Source organism: Camelus dromedarius, chromosome 21 (genome assembly GCF_036321535.1).
Source record: "Camelus dromedarius isolate mCamDro1 chromosome 21, mCamDro1.pat, whole genome shotgun sequence".
Classification (NCBI taxonomy): domain Eukaryota; kingdom Metazoa; phylum Chordata; class Mammalia; order Artiodactyla; family Camelidae; genus Camelus; species Camelus dromedarius.
This window is the reverse complement of record NC_087456.1, coordinates 30,298,336-30,323,087: the sequence shown is the minus strand read 5'-3', so window position 1 is coordinate 30,323,087 and position 24,752 is coordinate 30,298,336. Positions and strand designations below refer to the sequence as shown.

At 35.8% G+C, this 24,752-nt stretch overlaps 1 protein-coding gene across 3 annotated transcripts in view; it reads left to right on the top strand.

Annotated features, from left to right (window-relative positions):
* Positions 1-24,752, top strand: part of BRINP3 (BMP/retinoic acid inducible neural specific 3) — a 338,844-nt gene that overhangs the window by 139,413 nt on the left and 174,679 nt on the right. The window lies entirely within an intron of this gene.

The window sequence follows — 24,752 nt, the reverse complement described above, 5'->3', positions numbered from 1 at the left end:
CTGGAAATACTAACTCTAGCCATCTGCACATTGGTCAACACATCAATCTTGTATTAAGCCGCATGCCCGTGCTCTTTTCTATGAGACTATGTCTCCTCATTCACACTTCTCCTGAAGAAGCTTGACTCATCTTCAGCTCAAACATCACTTTTTCTCAAGACTGTCCTTATAGCCTTTCTGGAATCTTACCTTAAGTTCATTCATTCTTCTTCTGTTTTTTGCATGGCAATGTTCCTTTAGATTTTACTATAATTATATGTGATTGTTTTAGCGCTAGAATACCTATTGGGCTGGAGGCAGGGGCCCTGTGTTTCATTTCTTCACAGTCTTTAGACCTTCTTTCACGGTCAACTTCTCGCTAATGCTTGATTACCCTTCCCTTTCACTCTCGACTCCTAAATCTTTAACACTAGTGTTACCTTCCTAAATACAAACTTTTTGCTGCTTCTCTGCTTATAAGTTTTAAATTTTCATTTTACCCCTTGCAATTTTACATTCTATTCTTGCAACTACATTTTCTTTTCCTCTTTTCACTTCCAATAATATTAATAAAAACAAGAATAATAATCAACATACTCTCAGCTCTGATTCCTGCACATGAGTTTCCTTCTACTGGTAAAACATTTTCTCCATTTTGCATCTCTTCTAGCTTTGAAGGTTAGAAGAACTTTTTAAAGGGGCTGAAGTGATTGCGTGCTAATTGCAACAGCCAGCTTGTACAAGAAATAATCGAAAAATTCCCTTTTGATGTCCTCCAAGACTCTTTACTCCATTATAGCACCTTTGCTTTTTCTTCAGACCTTTAAGCTCAGCTTGGACTTGAGCAGATACATGGCTTACAGGTGTCTGCAAATCATTCTTGGGCTCCAGACCTACAAGCAGGTCTCTGGTAATAGTGGCCAAGGAAAGACAAAACTGTGGGTGATAAAAAAAGTTCTTTACACACGAGCTCTCCTCACTCTTCTCTAGTTTCTCAAGATATTCAGGTTCTTACTCTCTAAGTTACAGTGAGCTAGTTTGATTCATCATAGAAATGCCGTGATTCTTATTAGTACATTGAAGGTCTCACTACAGGGATTTGTAATAGTCTTCTATTGCTGCTATAACAAATTACTGTAAACTTGATAGCTTAACACCACACAAATGTATTATCTTGTAGATCGGGGGGCCAGAAGTCCAACATGGGTCTCCTACTAAGATGAAGGTGCCAGTAGTGCTACATTTATTTTAAAGGTTCTAGAAGGAAATGAATTTCCTTGTCTTGTTTCGAGAGGGCACCAGCATCCCTTGCTATGTGGCCATATTCCTCCATCTTAAGCCCACATGGCCAGGCCAAGTCTTTCTTATGCTGCCATCTCTCTGATTCTCTCCTCTATTTTTAATGATCCTTTTAATTACTTTGGGCCCCCTCCCAGTTAATTCAGGATAACCTCTCTATCTTAAAGTTAGCTGAGTAGCAATCTGATTTCCCCTTTGCCACATAACCTACTTACAGTTTTGGGAGAGTAGACTGTGGACGTTTGGAAGTAGGGGCAGTATTCTGACTGTCCCAGATTTTATTTCTCCCAGAAATCTTCCCTGACTCCCTACTCCAGATTATTATTCTTCATTTTTGTTCCCAAAGATGCATCTATTTCTAAAATTCAAATATCACTTATTATACTACAGATCAGAGCTTAAATATTTGTATCTCTACTGCTAGGCTATAAAGTGCTTGATGGCAGGGGCTGCATCTGCATTACCCGCTGTTGTAATGCCTATATGTATAGGAGTTCCTCCAGAAATAAGCTAAATGAATGAATGAATAAATTGTGCAGAAAGCTTAGACCTGAGGTTAGAGGACTGGGTTAAGTCTTGGCTCCACCAACTATGAGCTAATGAGATGGAAACCAGTTATTATCTCAAGTCTCCATTTCTTTATCTACAAATAACACAAAATATTATGTGCACTACCTTTCAAAGTTATCAAATTAGTAATATGAGCTAAAACATGTATGCCATGTTAATTGATAAGCATGCTAATGTGAAATGATGCGTTATTAAAACATAAATTGAATCTTTTTACTTCCTTTCTCAAAGGCCTAAGCATAAGGTTTAGTCTAGAAAAAATTTCAAATTTGATAGCATTTTATTAAGAGCCTTCATGATCTGGCCTGAATTGACCTTTCTGAAACTGTTTCAAATCATATCCCATAGTCATCTCTCTTTTTTTTTCCAGTCAATTTGTAGTAAACTCTATTCCTAAGTCATGTCATATTTGATCATTCTCTATAAAATGACATTTTATTACACTTCACTGTAAAATGTCTTTTCCAAGAATACTCGTGGCAACTGCCCACTGTAGTCTCCAACTATAACGGCAACATGAGTGGCACTGATAACATTTACATTATTTCAAGTATGACATGAGCTTGGTGTCCATTACCTTTCCTGATCTTCACTATGCTTTTCTGAGTCTTGTTCCCATTAATCAAGGGAGAAAACCGGTGAAAGGAAGTTCCCGATGTCTGTACTGTTCCCTCCTTCCCAGAATAATCTTTCCTCATTTACTGAAATATTAATAATCTTTTAATACCTTCAAATGTAACTTATTTTCTTGGTTACCATTAATTATACCTTTCCCTGCATGTCCACAGAGTATTATTTGTGTGTGTATTTCTTAGGTATTTTATTCTCCATTAAAAAAGTATATTTTTGATGCAGTTTGATCCCTGATGGAGATCAAGGTTTTAAAATATATATTTTTAAATGTCAAAATGTCTAGCCCAGTGTTCTATATGTACAAGTCTCCCATTATAGGTTATAGTCCCATAAGTGGACTAGGTGGCTCTTAACAGCTCTTCCAGCTTTATTTTATTTTATAAAATTACATTTGATGGAAGAAAGGTCAGCCTAGACATTCAAGGACTTAGCTGTAGTTTTTCTGAATTTGATAATATGACTTGAAAAGTGTTTTATAGATTTAGTTTACGAAGTATCTACATAACAGAGGCATAAAATTCAAGCAGTAAGAGTCCGTCAAGGTTGGATGAGTCTGGGCCAGAATCTCACCTTTCTTAGTGTGTATTTGTGTCATTTACTTACTTATTTCCTTCAAACTATTGTACGTCATTTGTAATCTGCGGTCCCCATCTTAACATGACAATATATGTGTTAAAAGCAATTTGTAGATTAAAAATCAGTATGCAGTGTGAAGTTTGTAATGGATAACAATATTAATTATTGCAGGGGTACATTGGTGACTCTGAAATGAATGTTTTAAACTCACATCGAATAGAATGACAGTTTCGCTCAAGCAATAAGCCATATATTCCCAGGATAGGTTAGTATATTCACAAGTTGGCAAAGATTTCCAATTAAATGTTAGAGGCTATGAGAGAAATAGCCCTTCACATATGATGTGACATTTCCCCCAAGTGTCACTCATATCCTTAGCTATCTCCTATTCTCTGATGATATAAAATGAGGTTTAATATAAGATTTGGGGGTCAATATTTTAGAACTTTAATTTAGGAAATTTTATCTTGCTCTTTTTTCCAAACCTTTGTACCTCTCACATCTCCTAGTAACTTTGGAAAGCATCTTTTCAGAAGGAAACCTGAGAAATACTGAAAACACTTCTTAAGGTCTATTTCATTTCCTAATTAGAGACACACAGACAACTTAAGTATAACTGGATCTACAACTAAGGTATTTTGAACTTAGGAAAAGCTACATTATTTATTTCAACACTCTAGGGTGGGGTAAATGGATACTTTTTTTTTTTTTCAAATGCTTCTGGGGAGCATATAAACGTATTGTTAGAAATTCGCTATTTAGACTTGTCTTCATGCTTTGATACCATTCCAGGGTTTACTTAGCGCTTTGAAATGCATGTAACTCCCTTTTACAATGTCTCTAGATTATAGCCCATTTTCAACTATGTAGGAATTTTGGGGATTGTTATTACATTCAGCTTTGCAATTACCCAATTCATAAATGATCATCATTTTCTATTAAGTCTTGGCACTGCTTCAAATGTGGTTAGTTACTTAAACATAAAAACGCTTTCATCATTAAATGTTTTCATTTACAAGGTGACCTTCGAAATCGTTATCATGACTGGATTTTTCTGGACGGCCTTGATTTTGAAATATTCTGCCCAATTAAGAGACCATATGCTTTGAATTTATATTCAGAAAAGGTGATCGACATGCCTCTAGGCATGTGAGCGTTCATTCTCCTGGCACCGTCCTTGTACGTTTTGATGTTTTCCATCTTTATAAATGCTTTATGACCCATGGGAATAGACTTTACATTTGTTTTATCCCTCTTCTCTCTTTAGTTCCAACTTCTCTCTCTCATCTGCTCAGTGTCACCAGTTTTTTGTATCTTTATTTTACCTAAAAGATCAAATAAACTTCTTTTTATATGAGGAAAGCTTTGTTTCTTTTTAAAAATAAAACTATGATGATTTAGGCTTTCTCACAGAATAAAAGCAATCTTTATTCTATACATATACTCAAGATAACAGTAAAATTAATAGTGACATTCGGTTAATACGATTTTCCAGATTCTGTGATTAACTCATTAACATTACTCTTTGAATCCTCAAAACAAGTATCATTATTTCTATTTTAGTCCTATGCTTTTTGGCTTCAAACTTCAAACTCTTAATCATTGGACTCTGCTGCCAAACACTGTTTTTGTGTTTTTCCTCCCAAATTTTATTATTTACCTCCTTACCGTCTACCCTTCAGTCACCTAGAATTAATCTCTGTTCCACTGACAGTCCGTGCACTTTCATTATCTATGTCTGTGAATAGAGTCTTTCCCTTAACCTTGAATGCTTTTCTCACATTTTTCATATATGAACATTCTTGTCAGTTTTCAAGGTAAAGTTTAAATCCTCTGTCTTCCATGAAGCCTTCCCTGATAATCAAGATTAAAATAAATGGCCTACCTTTTCAAGTCACAAAAATATATGATACTGAAAACTAACACGTGAGACCCTTGGACTTACTGTTTTAGCTCATCGGCACCCTTGCTACAATTCTGAGTCCTCGAATCAAGAAGAAAGCACAGAGAAATAGAAAATGCTTGGGTTTGGAAATGAAAGGTATGAGGGTTTTAGGTCAGGCTCCAGCGTGAAGAACTCGCTTACCAAGTGAGTGAGACGTGAGGGAGATGGAGCGTGGTTAGTTCGTTCCTTCCCTAAATTATGGAATCCTGCCCATGGTTAAGGAGATACATACCTGAGCAGGTATTCATTCCATGTCTATTGACCTGAATGATACCCTTCCTGTTGAAAATGAAACAGCCATTTTACAGCGCATCACGGGCTAGTCAATTCATCTACTCTCACCTTGTGTATTTTGAATGACCTGGAGAGGGAACGAGTAAGGATGAGTAACTGTGACTCATATGGTTGACTGTGGTTGAGGATGAGCAATTAGAAGCTTTGGGTTAGAAGGTGGAGGCTTCAGGTCTTGTCAAAGAGGATTGTTCTGTGATTATTGAGTGAGAGAAGCTGGAGGAGGGGAAGAAGGCTGAGGAAACAGTAACAAAGGAACAGGTTATGAGTATTCAAACATGGCAAGCTACTGATACTGATTTTAAATGGCCATAATGGACGGTGGTCTTGGCTTTTCGAGGACTGCCCTTAGTAAATATATGCCAGACACTGCTAGGTATTTTATACATCCTGTCATATTTCTTCCCCCAATATTTTTGGTTGATAAGACATGTCAGAATGGTATTGAAGTCATTTTTAAGCATGTATAAAAGTGTATCAGCATTGAAAACACCACCAAACATGTATTTTAGTTTCATCTTAGTGGACTAGCACTCAAATTACTATCATGATTACAGATTAATGGTCTCAGAAAGCCTGTATGCTTCTGTAAACATGGATATGAGCTGTTAGAGTTTTTCTTGCCTAAATCAAAAGCCAAGAGGCAATAAAAAAATTCTTGTGCAATCAACTGTAAATTCTTTGCATTCAATATATCATCTTCTTCCTTATTAACCCTTCCTATTGTGGGCTTTTGCGTTTTGTTATTTTAAATAGTACAGTCACTTAGAACAGCAATTTTCTTAAAAAAAAAAGTGAGTCTCAATATACTAAAAACTAAATGAAACAAATAAGAGAGAATATACAGACAACTGGAGGTTGGCTGCATTACCCACTCCATGGCTTCTGGCGGCTGCCCCTGGAGGGACTTCTGTAAAACTGGGCACAGTTTCAGAACTACTGTACTAGAAGATTAAAATAAAATGCAGGAGATTAATTTCAGGAGTATATTTCATTTTTATCCTGAAAATTAATTTTGAGATTTGAATTTTACTTTCACAATGAGGGTTAACAAACAATAATGTTTTCAGATTGGCAAATTATAATGAAAGTGACAGATCTTACAGGAGGTACAATTATTTTTTTTAAGGAACATGGGGTAACTCCACCTTTATAGAGGCAATCTAGAAAGTATTAAAGGACCATAAAATCAGAGTAATTCCCTTCAAATAATTCTTTGGCAACAAGATCCCATTTTAAAAATTTCTTTCCTTATATACTGAATTCTATGGTGCAATATAGAGCAAAACACAGAATAAAATTTATGAAATAAAAATCTTGGGTGATGGGTATACCTCGGTGGTAGAGCACATGCTTAGCATGCACGAGGTCCTGGATTCAATCCCCAGTACCACAATTAAAAAAAAAAAAAAGTCCAAAGACTCGGTAATGAATCGTAAAGACCCTGATTTGTATTGTATAATGAAACAAACTATTGTAATTTTAAAAATCTTAAACAATGAATTTAATACCACTCATACCAGTCATTTGAAACTTTCTCCACAAAAAGATTTTTTGTTTAACCGTAAAAAATATATCACATATGTGAATATGTTTATGTGGATCCTTCTTTTTTAAAGAGGAATTTATTTTTTTCTAAATAGTTGTAAAACACACATAACATAAAATTTACCATCTTGGCCGTTTTTAAATGTACTGTTCAGTGGTACTAAGTGCATTTATGTTATTGCGCAACCATCGCCACCGTCCATCTCCAGAAATTGTTCTACCTTGTAAAGCTGAAACTCTACGTCCATTAAACAGTAACTCTCCGTTGCTCCCTGCACCAGCCCCTGGCAAATACCTGTCTCCTTTCTCTCTATGAATTTGACTACGGCCAGTACCTCAGATAAGTGGAATCGTATCTTTTGTGACTGGAGTATTTCGCAGCAGAATGTCAAGGTTCAGCCATGTTGTAGAATGTGTTAGAATATTCTTCCATTTTAAGGCTGAATAATACTCCGTGGCGTGTTTATACCACGTTATCCCCTCATCTGTCCATGGGCACTTGGGTTACTTTCCCCTTTTAGCTGTTGCTGCTGTGAACATGAGTGTGCAAATATTTCTTTGAGCTTTAGCTTTCAAGTTTTAGGGGTGTATACCCAGAAATAAAATTGCTGAATCATATTGTATTTCTATTTTTAATTTTTAAAAGGAACTATTATTCTGTTTTCCACAATGGCTGCTGGCTGAATATCCCCACCAACAGTGCGCACAGGTCAAAGGGGCTGATTTTTTCACATCTTCCGCAGTACTTATTTTCTTCCTCCCTCCTTCCCTTCCTCCTTTCCTTCTTTCCTTTCTTTCCGGCCTCATTACCTCTCTCCCTCCTTCTTCCTTCCTTCCTTCTTTCTCTTTCTTTCTTTCTTTTCTTTTCTCTCTCTCTCCTCTCTCTCTCCCTTTCTCTCTCTCTCCCTTTCTTCCTTCCTTCCTTCCTTCCATCCTTCCATCCCTCCTTAGTAAGCATCTTAATAGTTAAGAGGTGATATCTCATTATGGGTTTGATTGCATGTTGCTAGTGATTAGTGATGTCAAGCATCTTTTCATACTTTTCTTGGCCATTTGTTTATCTTCTAAGGACAAATGTCTATTCAAGTCCCTTGCCCATTTTGTAGTTGAGTTGCTTATTCTTTTTGTTTTTGTTGAGTTATAGGAGTTCTTTATGTATTATGGATATTAACCTCTTACAAGATACGTGATTTTCAAATATTATCTCTCATTCTATAGGTTACCTTTCACTTTGTTGATTGTATTCTTTAATGAGCAATGTTTTAATTTTTGTGTAGCCCAGTTTATCCATTTTGCTTTGTTGCCGATGTCAAAGATACAACTTTTGTCTTTATTGATGCTCCATGTTGTATTTTTCTGTTATTACTTTGTTCTCTTTTTTTGTCTCCTTTTTTCTTTCCTACTTTGATTTGTTATACTGTTTTTTCTATCACAGTGTACATCTAACATCTTTTCAGTATTTTGGGGGTTTCTAATGTAAGCATTTGAAGTTAACAATTTCATGCTTAGAACTACTTCAGCTGTGTCCAGTAGTTGTTGACATATAGCATTGTTCAGGTTTAAATATTTTCTTATTTCTACTTTCTAACATTTATATGTTTTGGCTTTTCCAGATTTTTACTTCTGAAGAATTCTAATTTTCTTGTCAGTTCAACAATTTTAAGAGATTTATTTTAGTCTGGCATATTTAATTATTTTCATGGTAGAGACAATCTATCATTCTGCTGTCACTGGAAACTTTGTTCATTATTTTTAATTGTTTTTCTGTTACTACTTTAAAGCACAGCTGTAAAGCAAAGGAAAAAAGGAAGCTGTTTCTAGACACAGAATTTTTTTTGGTAGAGATGAGCCATGCTTAGCATTACTGATGACTAAATATTTTAATTACAAAAAAATAGACTTTGAATTGCAGGAGCAAATATTGTAATATTATGATAATAGCTAGTTTAAATTAATACATGATATTTCTTTTTATACATCAGCATTTTAAGTGCATCTATGTAGAAGGCTATTTGAGTATCCAGAGGGAGGTGAACACATAACATACTCACTTTGACACAGCTCAGACCTCTCTGAAATTTGACTAATAACATTCTCATTTTCAGAGACAATTTACAGATGCTTTAAATATGAGGTTCAGTTTACCACAATGCATTTAATTTAAAAAATCCTAAACATGTTTTAATACCCATGATGTATTTTAATTTGTAATTCATATTCTTAACTATTACTCCTTGACTGTAACCATGTCACTTACCCAAGCCTCATTAGGGCTTGGTTTCCAGATCCATAAAGCGACAAGTGCACTAGACAGGACACACGGTACTTTGCACTCTGTGTTTCTCAGGACCCTACAACGTTCATTGTTGGGGAAATCCGTACTGTCAACTATCATTTTTACTGTTAAGCAAGGCTATAAAATTTGAGCAGTAATAAAGATCAGGGTAATATATTATTATATAAGAGTGTCTTTTATTTAAACAGCCTAAAATTTGATGAATTTAATGCAGAGGCATTATCCCGTCTACCTCTGAGAGACGGCATTTATATAAGCCATTGTTCCTGACCTGGTCTCTCTATCTCAGTCTTGTGCCTAGCTGTACCATTGTACAGTGAATCTTGATTCTCTTGCTAAGACAAGTGAGCTCTGGCACAGAAACCCAGAGGGATTACACAGAAGTCTGTTATGCTACAAATTGATCCGCTAGATCCAGGTCATGGCCATTTGTTCTAAAACAGTCTAACTCCTCCATCACCAGCTTCGGCTTTAATCCAAAAAGAATTCTATCGTTTTTGAAGAGGTAATTTATATTTTTCACTAGGTCATACTGCAGATCAATAATGAAAAACACATCTTTCTGTTTCCTCTCTGTTTCTTTTCATTCCTGTCATTTTGATTCTTGGCCACACTTTTCTCACAACCAGAACGTTTCCGTGGCCTCCAAAGTGGCTTATTTAGAGTCAGGTATCCCCTGGACTCGGAAGGTGTTTGCGAAGTGAAATAAGTCAGACAGAGAAAGACAAATACTGTATGGTGTCACTTACATGTGGAATCTAAAAAAAATTACAACAATCTAGTGAATATAACAGAAAAGAAGCAGACTCACAGACAGAGAACGAACTAGCGGTTACCAGTGGGCGGGAGGGTGTCACTCGCTACTGGGTGTAAGACAGGCTCAAGGATGTTTTGTACAACGTGGTGAAGGTAGCCAATATTTTGTAATAATGTAAGTGGAAAGTCACCTTTAAAACTTTTATAAAAAGCAAAAAAATTTAAAAAGAAATAAGACAGTGATAATCTGAAAACAACAGCAATGACAACAATGACAAATTCAGGTATCCGTCTCGATTGTAGTTATTGTTTTCACAGAGGATCAGTCGAATATTGCCAAAAAAGTAAACAAGCAAACAAGCAACGTTTGATTGTTAAGTTAGGTACATATGATGTGATGGTACAGGAAATGTTTTAGTACGTAAGTCCTCGTAAAATAACATGACTGACGTACTGGCTATCTAGAGATGAACGTAATCTTGAGACATTTAAATGTGGAAATTTTTTTCCTCCAGAATTATATAAATTTAAAGCAGGAAATCAGAAATATAAAAAAAAAAAAAAGACACTCACATGTGCTGGGTTTTATAGCATAGAAAATTAAGAATCTGAGTGATAGCATGATTTACTCAAGGTCATTCAACAATGTAGTGCAAAAATGTATGAGTAGAGAATTCTTCCTCTGTGCAGGTTTCTTTTTTTTCAACTTTTTCTTTATCAGTTTATTCAATACAGAGTGTTACTTCTCTATTAGATGACTACTTGTTAACTTTTATGCGAATGGCTACTTGAATTCCTAACTTGTGGGAAAATTGCATTACCTATAATTTTCTTTTGATTGCTAGTTTTGTTTTTCTTTTTTTATTGTAGAGTCACTTGCTTTTTAAAATACCCAGGGGAAAAGAGAAGATACTTATTGTGTCTGAGTCTGTAGTTAGGAGAATGGAGTCATCTTCCACCGATGGGGCAAGTCACTGGCGATTTTCCACTTTGCCAGATTTTCACATGTGTCACATGAATAACTGAATAATGAGAATAAGCCAAATCCAGGAGCATGCATTTTAGTTGGGTGAATTCAGTGCCATCTGGGCTTCTGGCTTTACTGACTTTTAACTGACCTGATTCTTTCAGAAGAATCCTAATACCCAATTTATAAAATAGTTATTCAGTCTCCACCCAGAATGAGGAAGGCCACTTGTTCAAATACTTAATTTCAATTTTATTTTAAACTTTATAAATGAAATAAATGACTGCTTTTTGGCATTAAAGCTCATTTCTTTTCATTGTCAATTTAATAATCACATAACTATTCAACCTGATTTCTTAACAGTAATGTGTATTTTCTTACCCCTTTCCTCTCCAGCCTGTATTTCCTATTTATCTTCGTATCACCTAGTGGCTGCCTCCGATTAGAATATATCGGCTTTACCACCTTCAATACCACAGTCACCTTAACCGCACCTGAATTATTTCCTTCCTATGAAACGTTTTTGTTAAATTATCATCAGAAGAGTAATTATACAATTTCACTTACATTTCTATGGACATCAAAATATTAATGTTTCTCCAAAATTCAATTTTAATTATTTTCTGGGGATCTTCTTGGCACAATCTTCTTATTAAACTTAAAAACTTCAGTTCCATCTGCTGCTAATACTTAAACTGGGAAAATTAAAAGATGTTATCTAATGATTAGTGTTATCATTACGTCCTCCACCAGTACACAGTAATGCCTTGGGGTCCCCCCCCCACCCTATTTTGACGGTAATACGACATTTATTTTAGATGTTAAAATTTTAAATTTATATTTCTCTGAAGTTGGTTTATTGAAGCAAAGACTAGTAAAAGTCTACATGTTCAAAAATATTTTATATGCATCCTCAATTTTGCTTTCTAATAAACACTTAAAATAATATTCAGCAGAGAGGAGCTGAATATATTCTGCATTCTAAGAACATATTTACGTTGTCTTTGAATATGTTCAGCATTTAACTATTAAAAAGTGTTCTTATTTAGAGGAACTCTGTAGTCCTGAAATTCTTGCCTGTTTCTCACATTTATGGCCTGAGCAAACAACAAGAGGATTCCTATCTCTGAGAGGCATGAGGAATATTTAAAATGTGAGAAATAAATAACTAAACCATATATTATATATTATTACTAAGTCTCATACAATATTTTTTTTCTGTTCTGGCTGTTGTAACTAGTTTTGTATTTTTTTTTTATTGACTTTATTTCTTTTTCACAATGTGAGATTCATTTTCCTTATAAGGTGTTTGATAATCTTTATAACTTTACATTATAAAAAAACCCAAATTGCGTCTAACAAATTTATCACCAAAACCACTGTCAACATAGGAAATAGAGAAATATAGATATACAAACCATTCCTCTACAGATACAGAGGGAGAAATGTGGTTTTATATCAATATTTTACATAATTAAATTATAAATTTTGTTGGAAAATGCTTGGTTTTGTGTTCCCATTTTAACCTTAACAAATAGCATTTTCTGTATAGCCGTGTGACCATTCTATAGATCCTTACAAAACCCCTACCTTTACATGAACACGTAACTCTCCCTCAGATTACTCCAATTATACTTTTACTAAATGAAATTGTCCATGTAATTACAAAGGGATAGTTTTTCCACCTGACTTTGTTTCCTCATTTACCACTTTTATATTTTTATATATTTCAAAAATTCTAAAAGCCTTTTACATGTTGTATACACATTTCTCTTTGTTTTATATCCACAGATCTTGAGAAGGGTGTGTACACTTGAAAGGTCTTTTAACTCACCATTTTCACAGCCACCTGTATTAAAAGTTTAGTAATTCCTCCTTGCCTTTTAACAGGATTATTGGCCTCTTAGCAGGGTTTTGTATTTACAAATGCGATTATATTTTTACTATCCATTATACAATAAATAAAAAGTCATTTAAAAACATTAGCATTGTTATAGCTGTCTTGCTTCAAGGAAAATGTAGATGTAGTTTTCTTGATTTCTCTCACTGAGCACAACTTAAAAAACCCAGATATTAGACATAAAGCAAAACTAAGGAGACTTTATGAGTTGCAGGGAGGAAGGTGGACTGGCTGGAGACATTGAAACCCAAGCATTCGCAGGTGATAAGTTCCTAGGTTTGTTTTTTGCCTCCCATATTGCAGTTTTGGAATGAAAGAAGCCAGTAAACCAGAAACACCAATGGATGTAGACCGAAAAAAAAAGAAAAAATAGCTCAGTAAGAGCCTGCTCTCTAGCCAGACAAGCAGGAAAGGAGTTGACCAGCAAGATAGAAAAATCTTAGCTAGTAGTGGCTGCATATCCCAAACACTTAGAGGAAACCCCTCTGTCCTCATCGCTCCCGTGTCAGCCAAGACGAGTGAGTCCTAGACTTCGACCCTCTCCAGGCTGTAATCAGGGACCCAACTCCCGGAGCAAGGGGTGCCGGGGAAGTCCAGGGGAGTGGGAGCCTGAACTCTTCATCCCTGCTGGGGAGTGACAAGACCCCCCCCCCCCCGTCGGTGAAATCTACGTGTGGTGCCAGAGACGGCCAAATAGGTAAGAAGGCTGACCACAACCCAGCAGAAAGGAAGCAAGTTCTCGCCCCTCCAGCGTGGTGCCAGCAGAAACCAGGGGGGGAGCAGCAGCCTGACTAGCAGTACGAGGAGTATCGGCAGCTGGGACCGCTGCTCCTCACAGCAAGGGTGGGATTAGCAGATCCTAGTGCCGAGATGGACTCCCACCCCCAGCCCCGCCCCCCGCCCCTCTCACTGCCCCGCTCTGGGAGCCACTCCTTCCCTTGGGTGACAGTGGAGGTGGATGTCTGCTTGCACCCATGAACAGTGAAGCAGCGCTCCCACCATATAGGTGGTATCAGGAGAAGACAGCTGTACGAGATGATTTAAATAAGGCCCAGTGCCTTATAACACAATATATCAAATATCTAGCTTTTCATGAGAAATCAGTTGTCATACCAAGAACCAGGAAAACCTCAACTGGGAATTAAAAAATCTGAATAGATGAAAACTGAGATAAGAGACACATTAGAATTATTTGAGGAAGATTTAAAAACACATATCATGAAATAGTTTACAATTATGAACATTTAAACAACAGGAAAAAAATAATGGAAACCCTCAATAAAGCAGGAGAAATTCTCAACTTCTTGATTCAACTTTTTTTTTCTTTTATAAGCAGCACAGTGTTAATTCAAGACACAATAGTGAGAGAATTTGATATGTTCATTTCTCCCTAGAGGGGGTGCATCTTGAAGGGTGATCCAACGGAAGTCTTTTAAGCTCCAAGTGAAATTCACTGAAACCTCCCCCTTCTCCAGGCCAGGCCGGCACTCAGAGATGGGCTGATTCGCGCGCCCTCTGGTGGCAGTGTGGAAAACTACACTGCCTTTTTATTTTCTCCTTTTTTGGTCACGTAGAGTGACTCTTCCTGTTTTTAGGTTCATCAGTATTTTAGACCTGCTGATTCACTTCCTTTTCCTTGTCAATAAGGAAGTAATAATGGAAGCTTCCAAAGATGTTTCCAGCAGTTGTTACGTTTATCAAAGTACTGTCTTTCATTGTCATCACAGGTACATCTTTATGTCATTTCTTCTGTTTTTTTTTTTTTTTTTAAAGTCTTTTCTCTTTTAATAGTTTTCCCCCGAATCCTACCCAGTTGTTCGTCCTCTAGGTCTGTTAGCACGTTAATTGAATATCACTTGTTTGTTTACTTTGCATACTAGTTAAGCTGCACACCTAATTGGTTCTTTCTGTTGTGATTAATCTTTCTTTTGAGATAGTTCCAGTTTGGGGGTAGATTTTCTCAAAGGTAGCTGTTCTGTATTAAGTACTCCAGCAACCTGATTTTTTAAGGCAAACTTGGAGGAGAAGACATCATTTTAAAAAAGAAATCAGCAGGTTGTATTTATGAATTTATTTTTTTCTACATGCCTATTTTTCACTACAAGCAGTTGCATTAAATACCCTTTGTAGAATAACGTTCCTTTTCTCATGGTGGGATGTCTCCCTCTGTGCTCGGTGGTTTTCACCTTTTATCCTGGAGTCTAAGCTTCCCTGTGGATCTACAGGACTTCATTCCTCTCTGGAATCCTTCTTATGCCTTCAAGTCATCTTGGCAGCATTCAGCTTAGTGGTTGTTTGGGATAACAGATTTTCCCATCACCTTCCCAATTTCATCCTTGGATTCCCGCACCACTGTGGGGTGATCTCATGTAAAAATCCATTTCCTTTCTCACCATCTGTATTTGTCCCTCTGAGACTTTTATTCTTCGTACTACACTATGTCACTTAGGAAAGCAATGACCATAAATAACCTCTTTCATCATTCTGTTCTCACAATTCTACCACCCTCTTCCAAGAAATGTGAATTAATCCAAGAGTTCTTTAGCTCTTTCTACCTACAGTTATTTCTATTCTCTGTTTCTTGGATGACTGTTTAGTCAGGACAATAAAGGGTTCATCTGTAGCCAGCATTTTGCTTCTGTTACACTTACGTTAACCTCCATCAGTAATTCTTACATTCCTTCCCATTTGACTGATAGATTTTTTTGAGGAAAAAATCTATGAAGACAGGAGGACTAAGTGCCTGTTAGATAACAGGTTTCAGTTTGTAATCCATAGATTCTGAGGATAGCAGCCAGAAAAGGTAACATCACCAGTTTATGTTTCACAAGCTTTTTTTGTGTGTAAGGTGTTATTCTGACAACTCAAGCCTGATTCAAACTGAAAGGTTGTAATTTGGGGAATGAGTAATTTATACCTTGTAAAATTAAGATTATGTATTTTTCTGAAAATTTATTTTGTCATCTCCTTTCTATCCCACTAATCCCTCTTTCTCTATTTTCCCCTCTTTTTCCCTCTTTTTTACACACAGATAAAAAGGTATCATGCATTACTATGAAAAGCTACCTTTAAAACAAAACTGCTGGTAATCTATGAAGAAGTAAAAGCGATTAATTGTGGTGTCAAACTCCTTGAATTCAAACTATTCCTGGGTTTACATCCTTAGAGAAATATGTGCACCAAAATTCTCTCATTTACCAAAAGGCAATAAGAAGAGCACATACACCTCACAGTGCAATAGTTTAAGCCTCATAGATTAATTGCTTTAAACACAAGTCTGAAACTATCATTTCAGATTTCATGTTGAGGTAAAAGTTGTTTGATGATCAAAATTTTAAATGATTAATAAGAAAATTTTGCTTTTTGCTGGTCAAACTTTAAACATATTACCTGTTACAGGGTAAAAAAAAGTGACCTTTTAATGGTTTTAGGAGAGTACTAGTCAAAGTATATATTATATACTTATTTTTCCCCTAGCAGGATGGGAATTGCGTTTGTACAAGTCAGTGTCTTTCCTGTGTCTTCAGGCTGACACAGATGGAAAGATTGAAGATGCTCTTATAACTGAGAGCAGGACTCCTCGCCCGGAAGTGCATTAGCTAATGGAGGTCATGAGCACCACTGCAGGTTTCACTGCACTCACGGACGATGGGAGCTTTTTTCTCAATATTCAAGTATATGTTTTGGCTTTTAGTAGAAGTAGGTTTTCACGCAGTCCTTAGTGATTCTCAATTTGAAGCAAATAGTTAACTCCTAACCACCCCCAGTCACTTGAACACTCAAGGAGCCCAGCTGAGAAAGGCATTCTACGGTGAGCTTGGTTTTCTGTGAACTTTAGCCAGAGTGTGTGCTCCCAAGTCAGCAACTCGGTCACTTTTCTTACTTAGGTGGTTATTTCATTTTAGCTCAGATAACATCCACTCCTTTGTTGATGCAGTTGTGTTTATTGAGTGACAACTGTGGGTCATGTATCTGGGTCTTAAGAATATATGAAAAGAAGGCATAAGATATGCCTAAGGGGAACTTACTGTATAATGGAAGAGGCAGACGTTAATCAAATAACCACACAAATAAATATATTAAGTACTAGGAGGGAAAAGGATACTGTGTTAGGAAGACATACTACAAGAGGCCTTGAATTAGTGGGAGACAGAGTTGGTGGAGCAGATATGACAATTTTCCCACGTGTTAGTGATGTCTTTGAAGGGTGTATGTAGTGGGTGATAAATTTAACAAATTTATTTTATATGAATCCCAATCATAGAAGACAGGAGGACCACATGCCTGTTAGATAATAGATTTCAGTTTGTAATCCATAGATTCTGTGGATAACATCACCAGTTTATGTTTCACAAGCTTTTTGGGTGTGTAAGGTGTTATTCTGACAACTCAAGCCTGATTCACACTGAAAGGTTGTAATTTGGGGAATGAGTAATTTATACCTTATAAAATTAAGATTATACATTTTTTCTGAAAATTTATTTTGTCATAAAACACCAAATGCAGCCTCTCTACCGCATGTGGAAAGACATGAAGTTAATACAAGTGAAATAAATTATATGTATCTTAAACTATATAACCTACTACAACCCATTTGTATTTTCTTTAACTATACGGGAAAAATCATAACATTTAAGGGGAGTTTTCTTTAAGATATTTTAAAACTTATTTCAGAAAAAATATATAGTTCACTAAATTGAATTACTATTTAAAATAATTTTTATTCTGGAAGATTTTCATTGAAAGATGAACACCTTGTATTCTCTGTCTCTAAATACTTAATTACTCTAAAATATTCTTGATCTTGCCTTTCTCACCTGATGTTACTTGAAATGAAGAAGTATATAAAAAGTTTCAGTTTATTGCAAGTTCAGATCTTTAATTGGTCTGCCACCTTGTCATAATTTATGGTTTATGAATGTCTGAGTCAATGTTTAAGGGAGAGATCATATCATCATAAAGAAGTCTCAGTGAAATTATTGCTTAAATGTTTAAAGAGATTATCAAAACACAGATTAATTTTTCGTTAGCAGGTAACTGTTCTCTGGGCGTTTATTCCTTCTGATGAGTTATTATTTAGCATTGTTTTGTGTCTGGGCCAAGAAAGACAATTTGCAGATTGTTTGAGTGTGGTTTTATTTTAAAAATTCGTTTGGAGTTAGAGGGTGTAGCTCATTGGTAGAGTGTGTGCGTAACATGTATGAGGTCCTGGGTTCAATCCCCAGGAACTCCATTAAAAATTTTTTTAAAAAGCCCAAAAAACTAATTACACCTCCAAAAAATAAATAAATAATTCTTTTAAAAATTTTACTCATTAATTTCACCAAGGTTTATTACCTTGACCAATTGATCAATCAATCTATTTATCTATCTATACTGACATTCTGGAACAAAAATCAATGATTTCATAAGAGTACACGCACCAAAATTTACCATGAAGTAAACAATGCTCCCAGCACCATTTTAGTTAACTGTTACAAATTTTACTTCTTTTAAAAACTCTATAGTCAGTATTATTAAACATATGCTAATAAATGAAATGACTTTACATCAGTGAGATTAAGAACTTGCCAAGATTTATAGAGCTTTGAATTTTGTGAACTGATCTGGTCAAGATGAGATTTGAAACTTTTAGCTCTCTGACCCCTAAATCCATTCTCCTTTGAAAAAGTAACACTACCTCCCTAAAATATTTAAATTTATGTAAGAAATGTAAATGATTTTGCCTTATTAACAAGATAATTACTTTTATAATTATAAATTTAAGAAGATATTCATATTTGTTTATGGCTTTTTTCAGAGAGAATCAGAGTAGACATTTTCTTTTAGCTCCGTTGTGTCTGTCTCTTAGCTTGTCTGCCCTGATCAATAATTACCAAATCTGTATAATTTTATGAATGTGATTGAGGAGTAATTGTGATGAGTTGGAACAGATGTTATACTATACTTTAGAAATTTAGGGAAAAAAATAAAAAAGCTTTTGCTTGCTACAGAATTCTCTCTCTCTTCAACTTAGAAAGTCACTCCTTGACAGCATGCATGTGTATTTTTACATCGAACCTTTAGCTAACACCTCTTGAAAGGCACGGCTTCACTTAAAGCCTGGATCATGAATCTCTGTCTTATATAATATCTGCATGAGGATAAACATGTGGTACCGTTTGAGAGAAAGAATTTGAAAGAATTACCTTTGGGAATGATGGCCGTGACTGTGATAACGGAATTCCGTGCAAGTTCCCTTAAAATCTGAATAAAACTCTATTAAACTACAGAAAATGGTTTAAAACTATGTAAGATAAAGTTAAATCATTTTCAGTTAGTTCGCAGCGCTAAAAATGTAACATAGGTTAAGAATTAGAGTTATACATTAGTAGCCACAAGCCAAGTCATTCTTTAAAAAAGTTCTCAGTAACCTCACCCCCATCTTATTTGATGTAATATTAAAGTCAAATGGTTACAGCACCAGTGAATTCTTACTGCTTTACTGGGATGGGCAATGTTTTGTTGCAATCATGTTAATTTGGCTTTTCTGGTCTACTTTGAGTTTGGCAGCTCATTCAAAACACAATAGTCATGAACGGTGTTTCTCAAAAATCCTTCATGGAAACACTTCACCTAAGTCCTAATGGTGATTGTGCCTTTCTGCCAGTATTGTTTTGCGTAGCTTCATTCTGCTAAATTCCTAGCTTCATCCAAAAGTACCTCCCAAACTTTAAAAACCCTGCTACTGTTGAAATTTAAAAAATGTATTGATGTATGAAGGGGCAGGAGTGAAAGAGAGTGAATTCTCCACCCTGCCAACGGCTCAGCATTCAGCTGCTTTTTAAAAAACTGGCTTCAAAACTACAGCCATTCAGGCCATTAGGAACATTTCCCTCTTACTGGCCAAATGGAAAACAGCATCATTTATGAGACGTGGAAGCTCTAGAGAAAGAACGTGAAAAGAGCCCATTGTATATATATTGAATTATGGGAAACTAGCATTGATTATTAGTGGTATTTCTTAAGATCAGTATGACTTAACAGATTTAATTAGAAGGTTATTGCTACGAAAGATTGGCAAGTCAGTTTATAATTCTCATGCTGGATTTGCTCGCAGATTAGTGCTTGGGTAATACATTTTGTTTTAATATTCCGTTGTGTCTGCCAGTGCTAGTGAATATTGACAGAATTAAAATTGTAAGCCAACAAATGTAGTATTGTGAAAAGTAATGTAATAATAGCTTTTAGGGCTTTAGACAGACAACTTTATTTAGCCTAAATGAGCAGTTATCTAAAGATAAGTCTTTTCAGCAAGTGCATTATATGATTTTCTCCGTATTTTTTTGCTGCCTTTCCTTTTGGTATTGAGTCCAAAATAGCTAATAGCAATGACAACAGATTCTGTATTTTTTACGAACCAAATAATACATGTGTAATTTTAAAGAAATCACGGTGGTTAATATATTTTAAATACACTGAGTACCATTATGTATTCACAGAGAGCTTAAATGCTAAAAAGAAAGGTCAATGGCAGTGTGGCCATGATGTAACCATTATTTAAATGGAATTTGTTGATGTCATTGTGGTTTTCCAACCTTTTTTTAAATGAGCTGGGTAGGGAGAAAATTATAATAAATATTGTTGTAGAAAAGTAAACATGTGGGCACACACAGTAAATGATGCTTGCAAGTCAGAATTTTTAGCAGCAAACATATAGCTCTAATCAACTAATGGAGATGCCTTAGAGCCAACAAAAACATTTTCAAAGTAATGTTTCGGCTGAACTGGCTGCAGTCCATTTGCGTGTTCTACAAAATAGTGGGGCTTCTAAAGGGGCCGAGTTACATTAAACGCTAACAACGGTGCCGACTTCCTTTAAAGACCTCCAAAGGTTATGCTGAGAAGATGTTTATGTTCTGTGAAGGCTTCAGGTAGAATACAGCATTTAGTTAGATGCAGCAACGTTCTTAGTTAATATAAACAGAATGCATCGGGATGGAATCCTTAGATGCCTGTAGGTAAAACGCTCTCATTATGGTAATCATACCCGATAGCATGTTTTCAATTCAATTCTGCACTCCATTGCTCTGTTTTTCCCAAAATGTGATGACTGTGTGGTCCAGTTCCAACTGAAGTGAATCTATTCTTCAGGAAAAAAAAACAAAAAACAGAAAACAAAACCCTGTGCCCATAAGTTTCTAATTTATGTACACCCATTCGCTCCTTATTGTCTTCTCAAGTTGCCCCCAAATCAAAAAACTCCACGTCAGTCCTGATAGATGAGATTATATTGCTAGAAAGCAAGCAAACCAACTACTCACTCTGCCATCTTAGTAGCTCGACATGACATGACAGGACCTCTTTGTAGTCCAGGCCCTTTTTCATCCCTGCAGGGGCGGGGCTGGGGGATGGAGATTCCAATCATCTTTGTTGATCAAGGTGCCAGGCTAACCACACGTGCTCACACTTCAGTGGTCCAGGTAAGCCCCATGGTCACATTGACTTTAAAGAACACCAATAAATGTGGTCTTCTGGGTCCAGGTAGGAGAGACATCTAGTCTTTTATCTACACCTGCTGCTCGCAATGTGATGCTTAACTGTCCAGAGATGATTTCCTTCACTCAAAGGGCTCTTATCACCACTTTTTAGGATTATTTCGGTACTTTCTAGCTAGATTTTCACCAAACGTGTAGAGATTATAACACTGATCCTATGTCATTATAATACCAACCAAATGTGAGCGAAAATGAGAGATCTCAGGTCTCAAACCAACATTTACATTTTCTACATCAATTACACTTTTCGGAAGTACACAGTAGAAAGTGTAATATTATACTTCACCCTTTATATGAAAAAAAAAACTAGGAGAAGAATTTTAGATAAAGCTCTTAAAATGAAGAGAACAATTTGTGGTGGATGCTAACAATACTGTGTTTTTAAATCCATTTATTCATTCATTGGGATTTTTGATTGGTTCATTAGTTTAGTTTTAGTCTTAGTTTGGTGATACTCTCAAAGAGTTTGTCCTTCCCTTTTGTGTTGCATGACAGAGGGAATCAATTAATAAGATGGGATGGCAGAGTGTTTTGTCCCACTGAAATGTAGAAGGTGAATCGAGCCCATAAACTTAATCGAGGTTAACTGGCAGGTAATAAAAAGCAGCTGCCAGCTGAGGCCAGCTCCCTGGAAGGCTGTCCATAGTCTTAAGTTCTTTGTAGCCTTGTGAGGTGTGTGAATCTAAGGGAAGAGGAAACATGTTCCAAGTGAGTTAGATTAGGAACACTTATATCAAGGAACACTTATATCAGAGGGGTTATGCCAAATAAGCTACTGGAACCCTTGTATTTTTGCACATAAAAATGTTGTAACACCTTTAAATTGCAGTTTATTCTCGCGTGTATTTCGCGTAGTGTAATTTTTGAACCCTGAAGTTCAGAGGTTTTCTTCCACTCATCTATATGACTAGCAAGATTTCTGGTAGATGTGACAATAAATTGTAAACCATTAATAAATGTTCTCGTTACATTAATGTTATAAGCTGATTTCTGGAACATGATTTGTCATAGCTCTTTCTTATGGCATCTATTCTTTGTCAAATTTAAGAGGAGCAAACAAAAGAAAGTTGCAAATATTTCAAGTCAGAATAGATCACAGGTTGGTATTATGTATTTATTAATTGTTAAAAAAAGAGAGGCTAGAATCGCACTATTTCAATATGTATTTTACACACAGTCTTCTAGCAAGGAATACTTTGCAATTAAGAAGGAGTTTATATGGGTTGTAAAATATCACCATTGAAACAGTCTTCCTGGTTATTTGAAATCCAGTTAATTCACTTAGCAATTCACATCTTAATTTATGAATATATATGTGTGAGTTTATAAATTTTGGTAATTTAAACCATTGAAAAATTTACACCACAATTTTAGGTTCAAGCTATCTTACTCTCCCTTAATGAAATTATAAAGTTTTTTCAGCAAATAAAAAAGTAAATGTTGCAGGGTAAAGTTTTAAAATTAATGAGCAACTATTATGTAGACTACGGTTTAATAGATAACTTCTTGGAAGCATTATAGTACTTTATACTTTACATCACAAAATGCTAAAACTTAAATATTTACTTTAAATGCTCTCCTTCACAATTCTGAATATATATTTACATATGTATTCTACATATGTGTCACACACACACACATAAATTCAGGTAAATTTCTATAGGATGGAAAGACATAACCAAAGTCACTGATGTTAATCAGGTTTGGAAAGATAACAGAGTCATTTTTACTCTCTTCTGAGGAAACAGGAAGTAATAAATCCAGTAATCTGTAATCCAGTGTAGCCCTACACTTACTGAAAAGGGAGCGCTTTGAGTAAAGTTTAAAATCTAAATACCGAATTATCTAATCCATGTTCTTCAAAGTGAGTCCCCTGACTAGCAGGATTAGCACTGCTGGTTAAAACATGCGAATTCTTGACCTCCTCCTCCATTGTTCTAATGAGTCAGGAACTCGGTGGGGGGGGGGGGGGTAGTTTCCAGGTGACTCTAATGGGTGCTGAGGTTTGAGAACAGTGCTCTTGAAAACTGGATCAGCAGGTTTACAGAGGCCAGAGCAAGAGCTTCTCAATGAAGGAAACACCAAGCGGACTTATTTTCAGGCCAAAGCCTTACCCCAACTCTTCGGTGAATCTTACCTTACAATTAGCTTCCAAAAGACTGGATGGATTGTTTGGCCGCCAACTGTGCGCCGCGGGCCCGAATTATTCATGCTCAGAGACTCTGTCAGGAACATGCCTTTTGGTCCTGGACGTCTTTACTGTTCCTCATCATTCTGTGTAAATCTTTTCCGTGCCTCCCCACCACTAGGCTCTTTTATTTTTCTGTTAGCAATGGCCTATGTATCAAACACCAGCTCGCCCGACTTCCCCTTTCTGGTCACTTAAAATAAAATAAGGTCCTACTGTCCCCCGCCCTACCGCCTACCCCAGCAGGCTGTCTCAGCACCGATCGCAATCTGAATTTTAAAAAAATTTTATTTCGCATGTTTAAATAAGTTAATTTTGTTTATTTTTAAAACGTTCTCTAGAATGTGAATTCCATTTGGGATCTGCTTCACAGGTGTGTATCAGGCACGTTTTGGTACTGTCTTGCAGGCATTTTTTGGAGGCAACAATATAAATATGGCACACATTTGTACAATATTTAATCAACATTTTATTTGCTAAGTACTTACAAAGTTAAATAACACACCTAGGAGAAGTCTAGGAGAGGGAAATTCTTCCCTGTGGAGGGTATTTGAGATTTTTATCAGACCACTGCTCAGAAAAAAAATCTGTAGAGTTGATATCAGGCAATCCAGTTCACCATAGTTATTTTCTAAAGTGTGGTTAGGTTGACTTTAACTCAATATAAATGTGCAATTATTTTACGGTATAAGTCTTTTATAACCATATTTGCCATTTCTCTAATTTGACGAAATCCACCCATAACGTCATTTTGCATTCTTGAAAAATTGCTCATGAAGTTAAATTTCGGTTTCAAAATATGTGGTAAACAATAGTTATTATAAAAAAACCATTTATCTTTTGATCATATTTTTAAAAATTCTGCCGCAGCTCCTTAATATCCTTGAGGTCTTACAAGTTCCCGCTGTACCCTGCATGAAGAAAGGAATCATTAGAGTGATGAAAATAAATCTGTTCTTTTTCCAATTTCCATTGGAAAATGATAAAAGATTACCTTAGTTTCCTTTTTAAAAAAATAATTCTATGTTAATATTCCGTACATAATGAAATCATTTTTTATGACTATATCTTTCTTTGGGAAACAAGATCAGTGGAGGCTGTTGAAGTGGTTTATTTTTCCTCTCCGTGACTTGGTTTCAGAATAGTTCCTCCAGTTACATAAATGATATACAAACATTGCTTCTCCTGCTCATCGCACAGGAAGTATTATTACAAGCCAGAATCATTGTCATGTAGTGACCCCAGCTAAGCTACCAAGTGAACTTTT